Source organism: Dreissena polymorpha, chromosome 13, assembly GCF_020536995.1.
Source record: "Dreissena polymorpha isolate Duluth1 chromosome 13, UMN_Dpol_1.0, whole genome shotgun sequence".
Lineage (NCBI taxonomy): Eukaryota > Metazoa > Mollusca > Bivalvia > Myida > Dreissenidae > Dreissena > Dreissena polymorpha.
The window spans coordinates 47,801,535-47,814,569 of NC_068367.1; positions in this window are offsets into that span (position 1 = coordinate 47,801,535).

Sequence of the window (13,035 nt, forward strand, 5' to 3'; positions counted from 1 at the left end):
ACAACCAGCACCATAATATATTCAATGTTGACCAATAAAAGACAAAACACAAGAGCATCATCAGAAATGGAATGGTGACTAAAACCAGACAACACACACACGCACCATAAGGTATTGAATGGTGACCAATACCAGACAAAGTACACAAGAACCATCTGGTATTGAATGTTTACCAATACCAGACAACAAACACACGCACCAAGAGGTATTCAATGATGGCCAATACCAGCTTACACACAGACGCACCAAGGGGTATTGAATGTTGAACGATAGCAGACAAAACACACAGAACCATCAGGAATTGAATGTTGACCAATACCAAACAACAAACATAAGCACCAAGAGATATTAAATATTGACCAATACCAGACAAGACACACAAGCACCAAGAGGTATTGAATGTATAACAATACCAGCCAACCAATACAAGATCCATCAGTTATTGAATGTTGACCGATACCATACAACACAACCAGCACCATTATATATTGAATGTTGACCAATACCAGACAAAACACACGAGCACAATCACGAATTGAATGGTGACTAATACCAGACAACACACACAAGCACCATAAGGTATTGAATGGTGACCAATACCAGACAAAATACACAAGAACCATCAGGTATTGAATGTTAACCACAACCAGACAAAAAACACACGCACCAAAAGGTATTCAATGTTGACCAATACCAAACAACACACACAAGCACCATCAGGAATTGAATGGTGACCAATACCAGACAGCACATACAAGCATCATCAGGTATTGGATGTTAACGAGCACAAAGAACAATTGGATGTTGACCAATACCAGAAAACACACATAAGCACCAAGAGGTATTGAATGTTGAACAATACCGGACAACACACACAAGCACCAAGAGGTATTGAATGTACTTATACCGGACAACACACAATAACCATGAGGTACTGAATGTTGACCAATATCAGGCAACACACACAAGCACCATCAGGTATTGAATGTTGACCAATACCAGAAAACACACACAGCCACCAAAAGGTATTTTATGTTGACCAATATTAGGCAACACACACAATAACCATCAGGTATTGAATGTTGACCAATATCAGGCAACACACAATAACCATCAGCTATTGAATGTTGACCAATATCAGGCAACACACACAATAACCATCAGGTATTGAATGTTGACCAATATCAGGCAACACACAATAACCATCAGCTATTGAATGTTGACCAATATCAGGCAACACACACAATAACCATCAGGTATTGAATGTTGACCAATATCAGGCAACACACACAATAACCATCAGGTATTGAATGATGATCAATACCGAATAACACACACAAGCACCAAGAGGTATTTAATGTTGACCAATATCAGGCAACACACACAAGCACCATCAGGTATTGAATGTTGACCAATATCAGACAACACACACAACCACAAAAAGGTATTGAATGTTGGCCAATACAATACAACATACACAAGTTTCAAGAGGTATTTAATGTTGACTCATAAACAGACAACACACACACAATAACCATCAGGTATTGAATGTTGACCAATACTGGATAACACACGAGCACCAAGAGGTATTGACTGTTGACCAATACAAGACAACACACACAAGCACCAAGAGGTATTGTATGTTGACCTATACCATTGAATTGAATAACGCTACACTTCTAGTTACGGTTTTGTGTTTCAATACGTTTTGTTTCTGCAATTCCTTGCTATTAAGCTTGAGCTCATATGGTCAAATGTTTTGATCAATTCTGAAGATTTCCGAACATTTACGAGTGAAAGCGATATTGGCTTCGGACAGCGTCGGAAGCACGACGTATTCATGAGAACTAGTTCATGCTTCCGACGCTGCTCGAAGCCATTCTCCCTTTAACTCGATAATGTTTGGATATAGTCGCGGAAAATTCACATGGAATAAAATGTCATACACACAAAATAAAGCGATCATGTTTATCTCGTTAAATCTATATTACCAGACCACATCTAGCGTTGAAATTTTGGCTATCGCTATAGGGAACGCTGATTTGTATGTACTAACTTTATTTGTCGAGCAATACAGAGACGCGCTTTTACTTTGTTTTGATAAAGTCTGTTGTTGTTTGATATAGCGATGTCAGTATATTGGAATTGTTCTACCGATAAGTTGTTTCCTTCAACAGGGTTTACCAGAGGTTACACGGTTAGGAGGAATAGACAATAATACATATTGCTTAGTTAATATAAACGCATTTAGAATTTTATTAATTTTTAGCGCTGCTGTTTTCGGAGAAAACCCGAGGTATTGTCATAGCCAGCTCGTCGTCCGGCGTCCGCCGTGCTAAACCTTGACATTTTCCTCTAACATCAAGTTGCTTCCACCTACAACTTTGAAACTTCATATGTAGATGCACCTTGATGAGTTCTACACGCCACACCCATTTTTGGGTCACTAGGTCAAAGGTCAAGGTCACTGTGACCTCTAAAAAAATTATTCTGACGAGCTTTCGCAGCCCAGCATGGCACCCGTTATGCGGTGCACTTGTTCTTGTATCTTTTTATTTCACTCAAGCCATCGTAGCTGTATAACTGTATCCTGTTTCTATTTTGTATTCAGCATATTAATTTAATCAACTTCTGTGTGTGTCTGTATATCTGTTTATGCACTTAGGGCGAAACACAAGAAATTTTGCAATCACGTTTTTGAACTGATTTTTTCTTTGCATGCTATATATAGCTATGTACTTTGGTTGGTGTTTGATGTACCCATAAGATTGACATGAAACGATACTGTATTTAATATTTTGCTCTTTTAAAGGTGTGGATCCTTGAATCACAAATGGGACCATTTAATTGATCTTGTTTACCGATTGTCAAACATGAAAACACATATCACAAAACACTTTGATGCATCTTTATAACTCGATAGCCCGTGTATAAATGTACACGGACTTACGTGCATATTTCACCATAAAGACTTCTGAAAACCTGTTCAATGACTGAGTTGACTGTTTTGATTAAAATCGTCTCGTTTGACAATATATTGTAGTGAACAGTGACAATAGCGTTGGCGGTACAATAATTAATATCCTGTTTATTAATCTAAACGTTCAGCGTTCTTATAATCACCTGTTTGGTAGAAACTACAGGTGCTTCTTTTACTGTATGTTTGCCTTAGTTATAATAAAATAGTTTTAATAAAATCTCCTTATTGAAACAAATACGCGTACAACAAACACAATCTTCTTTTTATCAAGAGATTAGTTATCACTTTGCATACGTTGACATATTATAGCCTTTCGTTTGTATCGCTGTCGGTTGTAATCGGGCGAGGCAAATGCATGTGGTACAAACATTGAAACAAACATGAATAACACACGTTGAATCTAATAGCTCTATTTTCAACAGTTGAGTCGTTTGTTAAATTGTGGAGACTTGCTCGAGTGTCTTAATTGGAATAGCAGCATTGCTGACTCTAAATTGCCTCGTCACCAGCTTCTTATATCTTCCTTTATATGATCCCATTCATGTACAACATGCGTTTCAAGTTTACAAAAACTGGTCAAGTTTTGGGACAACGTACAGACTGATAAAAATGGCTTAAATGTTCAGCTACATTGTCGTGATTTATCTAGCATAAATATGTGTTGAGTGATGCTGATAAATATAACGCAAACGTGCGTATGGCAGTATGCCTCGGAGAAAAGCAGTTATCAGTATTGACACTGCAATTCAGTGAATATACAAATGTGCGTCATCTGCCACTTTAGAGCAAGTATAAACGATTTTAGATCAAGCATTGCATTTTCCTAATCTTTATCGAATACGGGAATATGAACAAGGAATGACAAATTAAAAATAGTAACTGTCTTTCATTGTGCAATAAATCACAGTGTGTTTATTTCAAGAACATCAACAACAATACAGATTAAGACAATAGCGTCATTGATGCAGAATACAAATGTGCAGAAGTAAGTTGTGAGCTAATCTGCACCGAATTGTGGGATTTTCCAAAAAGAAAACTACATGTTTTTTAGTTATCCGTTACACACTCAACAACTTTATGTAAATGTGTGTGACTCTAATTTAATAGATTTTCTAGTGAGACATTTTTCAAACTTAAATACGTGTACTTGTTTTTCATACATCATAATTATATCAGTTTTGATTTTTTTTAGAAGTTTGTATAAGCGCGCTTCAACCATTTCACATATTAAGTTTCAGTACATTCTCTGTAACTTGAGAAAAACACGTAAGGCCAGCATTTTTTTATTTGTTTTGCGGGACATTTTTCAAAAAAAATTGAGTCGGGGGGGGGGGGAGGATAAATAAAAATGAAAATAAAATCATGAAAAGTGAGCAGTCTACCAAAAAAATATAAATAAAACTATTTAAACCGATTATTTTTTTATTTTTGAAAATTTAAAATTAAGCCAATTTAACCTTATGTATACTTGCATTAACCTTTAAGTGTTATATATAGAGAATAATAGGTTAGTGTTGATTATAGATCAGGTTTATCATGCGAGGCTTAGAAAACAAAAAGCACGAGCCTTGGCGAGTGCTTTTTCGTTTTCGTGCCGAGCATGATAAACCTGATCTATAATCAACACTAACCTATTATTCTATTTATCCCACTTTTTATTCAGTAAACTTTTTTTATTTAAACAAAATAAGTTTTCATGAGTGTTTGTCGTACTTTGATAATGACTGTAGTGTAACCAAGGTCAGTGTATTACTCCGCGTTCCATAAATAACCGCTGATCAAATAATCATTTTTTTAATCAGAATATCGTTCTGTAACAAAGTGCCGAGCGTTATTAATTACAATTTTAATCATATTGAATTGCAAATCTTTAAGTTTTATGATATCAATATGACATTAAGTTGTTATATACAAGGAACTACATTTGTCTACAACGTAGCCTAACACCACACACAATTCACTTTCGATATCAAACTATCGAGTCGATCACGAGGTGCACAATATTTGCTTCTTTGTTATAATATGTGGTTATTCGTGACGAAATAACAAATATTACTTGGATTTAAGCTAATTATATACATTAACATTTTGAATGTTGAAAGTGGCACCAAAGAATTGTGAGGCAAAGTTGTTCGAACTAGAGAAAGACATTTGCTGGTGAAGTGACTGGGTGGGGCGAACATCAAGATCAACTTGTTCGACGGTAGACAGTGGTTGTCTAGGCTGCATTTCGGCCATAGTTTCGGTGCATGAAGGTGAACAAGAGGAATCTGTTGGAGTATTACATTAACTGGACTGAGCAAGAATGATCACTTTTGCTGCTGTTCAACAGATATGTTGGAATAATTGGTTATTGACTGGACATTTTTGTGCCCTGTTATGGCCATGGTTTCAGTGGGTGGAATGTTTGCATTTCGAAGTTTTTGGACCAGGAATTTGCGAACTGAGTGGTTCGTTATTCTCTTGTGCTTGAGAAAGCCGGCGTCTTTTGCCATGGCCTTCAGCATCTGACCTAACTTGTTGACACCCAATTGTTGACGCAAGAATCACCGGGATGCAGTGTCATTTGTGCGTATTGACAGGTAGAAAAGATGCTTTGAAGAAAAATCAGATGGACGCATATCCGAGTACAGCTTGTAAATGAACACAGGATTTCTTGGTCCAGACGATTGTTTTCTACGGTCAAAGGGGAGCAACTCGAACTGACTTCTTCAAAGGGGAGAAACAACAACAGAACCTATTTGCATAGTGTTAAATTTACCTAATACTAGGTTTTGATGACAATAAATGACAAAAAAACTCGTTTTTTTGCTACTTTCCTTTGTTTTAAGGTCATTAAGATTGACAAACATTTGAGATTGTTTTTATTATTGATGCACTTGGCAAATACAGGTGACGAGGTGCGTGGGAAAAAGTAGTCCCGGTTCGGCAGTTCATGACGTCATTTCGTGCCATTGATTATAGCCTTGCCGTTGATTATAGATGAAATTTAATCAACGGGGCTTTAATCAACCGATTTCGCTGTAAAAGTGGGATAAATATCTTTTTACACTGTTGTAGAAGCTTTTTATAATAATAGTAAACATATTTTATATATATTTACATGTAAAAGCACCTTTCGCATGTATTATACTATATTGCTTCAATAGAGACCATTAACCACGTAAGGTTTGTAGTGCATTATAGTGATCGTTAAACTTTTGTTGAGTGTTAATCATATGTATGTTTATAACAAATATAGCATACATTTGACTTAAATTATAAAAGAATTGAAAACTTTTTAATTGTTTAATAGCTTTAAATAACAACCAACTTTGTAACTTTCATCCATGGGTGGAATATGCACACTAAAAAATACTATTTAATTTACAACAGACCTACTTTATATCATGATAATTTGTATCAATCATGAGAAAAAATGAGCCACATAACAGGAAATTAGACCTTAGGGCGATTGCAACCATTTTGGCTCCAAAAGAGCAGTCTGATCAGGATCCAAACTGTTCAACATTATTGTCATTCAGTCAGTACTTCAAAAGATGTTAAGCGAACACTTTGGATCCTGATCAGACTGCGCTTGAATTGATCTTGATCCAACTTTGTGTAGTGAAAGTTCTAGTACATAAAATGTGAATATTTTATGTAAGAAACCGTGAGTTATAGACTTATAAAAACATGTGCTGCATTTCATTTTATATTCAGAGGGAGTTATAGTGTTTATATATGTAAAGTGAACAAAAGAGGCATGACTACAATATTTGGTGTGTAACATCGGTATGAAGTTCTCTTTGAAGTTTGTTCAAATCATGCAGAAAATTTGCCCTCCCTAGGGGTTACTGTTTTGCTTATAAATATAAATAATATAATCATTCTCTGAAACCGCAAGGCCCTTTGGTTTGTTGCGTTGCATGCCAACCATATAGTGGTTCTTTGCTAAGTTTCATCAAAACATGTCTCCGTGGTCAAAACTGTTTGCGCTTCAGGGGTCACTGATTTAAATAGATTAATGTCTTTTATAATCCCTAACAACACAGACACCGGAGCAGAAACAATTTCAATTTGAAAAGATAATCTCCAGAACACAATTGTTGACATCATGCCCATATTATGTGATACGAAATTCAAAATAATAATGAGTTTTTGCAGATGATGCAGAGGTGTCATCATCGATAACTTTCGGTGTGTTTAAAAGTTTTGGGTAGGTTTAATAAATATGCGTATACTATTTATTAAAATGCATATCCTGTAATATTTTTATAGATAAAAATCAACATCCCGAAAATGTCCAAGAAGTACTACTTTACGTTTCTTTATAATGAACATGAGGACTGAACCACAGGTACTTGCATCAATAATCCCATTCCCCACCCACCCATATATATTCTTTATTAAGAAAAAAAGTATGCAACACAGCTTCTGAAGAAAATAATATTGGGTCCCGATGTTCGTATGTCCGTCAAAGTCACAAGAAGGTTTTATTTATTTTTCTTGACATTATTTTTCAAAAATGAGTTATTATTTAGCCGAAATATGATGTTCTATCAACTGTTAATAATGTTTTCATACTGCAAGATTTGTACTGCAATTTTATTTGACTTAATTTACAGGGCAATACGATTTCCGACTTCGGACGACGAATTTAAGAACGTGTTTCTTATATTCTGTTATAGGTATGCCGTGTGTGATCCGATGCATCAATGGCGCCCATGTTAAAATCATTTCTCCGAGAACAGGGAACAACAAAAGTACAAACAAAAAACAAAACACGTTCGAACTAGTATCTTACCTTTAATAATCCTTTAAAATCCATAAATAATCCATTTAATTCAATAATTGACGAGTTTGCATCTAGGGTCTTTGATAATTATTTTAGCATAGTTAAATAAAGACCCTTATGCCATCATATCATTATATTAAAATGAGAACTCAATAAACTTTCTTCTTCGTCACACGCTACGTCATGTACTCTATGTACATTACTGTTGTTAAAATGAGCCAGAGAAGTTTATCAAATGTGTCGTGTTCTGAGAAAAATGGGCATAATGCATGTGCTTAAAGTGTCGTCCCATATTAGCCTGTGCAGTTCGCACAGGCTAATCAGGGACGACACTTTCCGCTTTTATGACATTTTTGTTAAAATGAAGTCCCTTCTTAGCAAAAATCATTTTTTGGCGGAGAGTGTCGTCCCTGATTAGCCTGTGCGAACTTAACAAGCTAATCTGGGACGACACTTTACGCACATGCATTATGCCCAGTTTTCTCAGAACACGACACAAATAATAGCCGTTGGTGAACTCGGTTGCATTTGCAGATTTCCGCATACAAAGATATATTTAAACTTGAACAATGTTTTATTTGTCTATGGTAAATTCCCTTATTGTACAAGAAATTAAGTAAGTGTATTGTAAACATAAGCCAAATTAGAAGAATAGTCTAGCATGTTACGACGACCATGTATAATTTTTATGTTACATCTAGAACAACTAGAAGAATAGACGTCTTTGTAAGCACTCTCTTGCAGTTTGGAAGCACCAGGGATTCCGCTAAATGATGCAAATCCCGACATCATTATCAATTTGTCCCTGGTCATTTTGATGAACTCATAGTTAAAATTTACACTTTATTTTATTGTGAATTCATTTGTAAATGAATTTGATAAAAAAAACTACATGTCGCTGTTAATAAGCGCGACACTTCGCGCGAAAATTACGTCATTAGAAAATGCATTGTGGGAATGTTTTGGTTAAAGTTACCGGTGGTTAAATTCCACTATGCGCGGTTAGGTTACTTTGCGGTATATCGTGTTTATACAATCGAGTTACCTTGAAGGTTACTATACCTGAATAAACGCAAACTTACCAAGGTTTGAATGTTACCGAGCGGTAACTTTAACCTACAGTCTGATTATGATCATTTTGCACATCAACATGTTTGAAAAAAATCACTGTGGTTGCTTAGGAAAGAGAACTTCATACCATAACATTTTTAAAATGAGTGCATATTTGGTCACCCATCTTTTTTTTTTCCGTCCTCCTACCCGACACTTTTAGAAAAAAAATCCGATAATCATTTTAATAAAAAATGTTGGCCTAACCAAAAAAAAGTTACGTCTACAAACACGCGGTTAATTTCGGTTCAGTAGCAAATATCTTACAAAGGGGCGCAACTTCTCCTATAACATAAAATTTCCGTTATACGCCGTAAATTTCCGTAGTCGTCCGTAGCATTTCGGAACGACTGTCAATTAACATCATTGTATCATTGTTAATTTATTCAACGCATCAATATTTGATTCCATTATGCACTGCGCCTATTGCACAAGTCTCTGCACAAACCAACATACACATATGCAGCATGCAATTGACGAACAAGAATGTTGCATCTGTACACATGCATGATACCATTAAGCAGAATGTAAATAGACATTGGACATCAGGCAAGATGTAAGTGTCATCAAGCATGAAAAGGTGTCTACATACAAATTGAAAGTACCATCAAGAATCATGACACAGTCACAAAGAAGGATGTAATTTTTACCTAAATACCCTTCCATAAATGTACCTATGAAGTTTCATGATCCTAGGCCTAAGCGTTCTTGAGTTATCATCCGGAAACCATCTGGTGGACGGACATACGGACAAACGGACATAAATACGAACGGACGGACCGACATGATCAAAACAATATACCCCCTCTTCTTCGAAGGGGGGCATAATTAGTGAATGTTTTAGTGAACCATCACGCATTACTGTTGATTTTGGGGTATTTAGTTATAAGCCAGATATTTCACTATTAAGTCTTGTATTGCGTTTATTAAAGCAGTGAATCAGTGAGTTAATTGTTCTATCAATTAAGTATTTGTGTCATCTGTAAAAAAGGTTTGTTTTATGACTGACTATATCTGGGAAAAGATTGAAATGTGCATGTTGTTTTTGTGATGTTAAAGTTTTTTTAGCTTTTGTGACCAGTTAATGTCCGTCATCTATCAGCAGCTTAATGAGCTATGTATATACCAGAGTAGTTAATAATACCCCCCCCCCTCGGAACTCGGAATCATTCACATATTCTCCTGTCATTTCCGCCCGGAAATAAATTCCACCCGGAAATTTCCATCCAAGTCTAATTTCCGCCCGGAAATCTTTTTTGCCTCATTAGCATATTTCGCCCCAAATTCCTCCCCATTTCCGCCCCGTTTCCGCCTAGTTTCCGCCCCGTTTCCGCCCCGTTTCCGCCTGGATAACATTATTTCTTGTAACCACTATATTCCGGGAGGAATCAACAATTTTCCTGGCGGAACTGTCTAAAATTCCGTCTCAATTCCAGGCGAAACATTTCGTACATGAAGTGATTCTAAACACTTATGTACTGTTTATAGTAATCGTGCGTCATACAAGCTCATATCAAAACGGAAAAACGCAATTCCTTCATATATCATGGCTTGAATAAAAATTGCTGTTCAAAATATGTTTACACTATATGCAGCATTACAGAAGATAACATGTGTTTGACGGACATTCAACCAATCAAACTGCAGTAATGCGTAATCAGTAATGAAGGTTTTTCGAATTTCACGTAAAATGTCATAACTAACAGAATGATTCGAATGAGGATCTTGTTAACCATTTAAACACGTAGAAAAACTGGGATCTATTTACGCATGCACCCCGCAATCGGTATTTCGTTTTTCTATATCAAAATGCCAACTCAGGAGTTGCAATAACAATGCACTGGATAAATGAACGTATCTTGTGTTCGTGATAAAACTAAAAAAACGACATGAAATTAATTCCATAGCCGTTAATCACGGGCGCCACCTGTTTTTTGACTTGCATTAATAAATGAGCCAATGCTACTACCGAGGAGGCGCTCATGCCCGGGTGTTTTTTATTTTAACATATAATTGTACAGGATTATAAGGTTTTATATGTTAATTCAACATATTAAGCATTATTTGGAAAAAAAAACGTGGCCAATATAGTGTGATTCAGCGCAGATTAATTTATCCAAAAATGTACAGAAACACACAATCAAAACCCATTTGGAAACGTGAAGACCTTTATCATCCCCTTACCATTGGCTCCATCTCTTTTGGAAAAATACAAAATTATCTATTTCGACGGCAAGAAGCCAATATTTGTGTGCATGCAGCATCTAATATATGGTGTACGCAATCGTTGATTTCGTCGGCGATTTAATTAAATGTAAATTCTTGTCACACAGGAAAAACTTATCGAAATGCTTTTTAAATCTCCACTATGCCAGCACTTATAAAGATTCCCACGTTTTAAATGGGTTGAGAAAATATGTTCTGTACATTTTTTGAATAATTAATCTTCGATGAATCGCACTAAATTGCCCGATTTTAAACATAATGTGTTATATGCTGAAAAAGCATATAACCAACTGTTGTGTTTGACGTCATAGTAACGCATCCATTGATAAAAATATATTTAACAAGCTACAGCAACCGTGACAGAACTAAGTGCATGAAATGTGAATTTCTTTTATAAAAAATAATATGTAGATGTGTCTATTGTATTATAACTTATGTATGACTTATTGGGCCTATAGAAGCTTACATTACCTTTCTTTTATAAAGCTTTTTTTCAAGCCTTTCTTATTTTATAAGCAATCTGCAAAGGTCAAGTGTGCCATTTGATTTGTCTTCATACTGAGAAAAGTCCATGCGTTACTGTTATTATATATCTCTTGCGATGAAAATTTATTATATAAATAATTCAATCAAACTCTAATGATAATTCAGACACTTTCAATACCGCTTCCTGGCTATAGAGTTACGAGAGAATATTTTTAGAATGCTGCTAGATTGTTAACCCAATATTTAACTCCTGATCGTCAGAAGAACGCCATAGTCCACTCCTCTATTGCGATCTGGTAAGAAATCGTTGTGTTGTCCATTCGTCAAACATCCACTGTAGTTGCAATAATACAACTCCCAGCTATTGACCCTCCGGGTTGCTGGGAGTTGCAACTGACAACCCGATTTTCCATAGAAACTCGCCGCCCAGAATCCGGGCGGCAGTTTAATCGGAAATCTATAAACTACATAAACCACATAAACTATTTTCTGGCATACATAAACACAAATAGATCGTAAATATATACACAATTCGCAGATAAAAACAACTTATATGATATGTTATGCTCGCATAATATTGATATTAATCCAACGTTTCAAACACGTCAAAGGTTCTTTTAAATGTATATGTTTTTGTAATGGAAAAAGCCTAGTATTCCGAGTTATACCGAATTCGAAAATACGCTATAGACTATCTGCGGAATCATCGGCGAGATATATCTCGTGTCTAATCTACCAATCGTAATATAACGCATATCTCCGGAACATCCGTAAGATAGATCGAATCCAATCGTGATACTTCGGCTATCTCGGATTCCTCCGTAAGATAGGCCTCGTGGCTAACGGTCGCCATATTGCCTTGTATTACTACTTTACTACCCAAAAGGTTGTCAGTCTATTGTTATGAGGCTGTATACGATGCGCGTTGAACTAGCGCCAAACTTTTTACCGAAACTTTGATATTAATAGCACTATTAACGTTCATTTGTGTTGCATTTTGACCTATTATCCAAGCGATTTACTTTTCCATTATTATTTAATCACCCTATCATCCAATTTTTAAGATGAAATTACGGTGTTTACAAAACCAACCAAACCGAAAGTGAAACTGGATGCATTACGTTTCGCGATGTAAACATTAAATATTTGTTCAGTTTGAGGAAGCGAATCGATAATAGACGTTGGAATATGTATGCAATACAGACTATCATTGCCGATTGTAATACTGGCTAAAAAATACCTTTTATGACAGGTCATGTATAGAACGTTAATCAAATGGTGACCATAAATCACTACAAATGTCTGGGTTGTTCATTAATATAATTAATGCACGTTTCTGATCTAATTGCCTGTATCTAGTTGTAATTACCATGATATTGATAAAATTAAAACGTTTTTTTCATAAATTAACATTACATGTTTTATTTTTATCATTTAGGGAATATAAAATTGTATC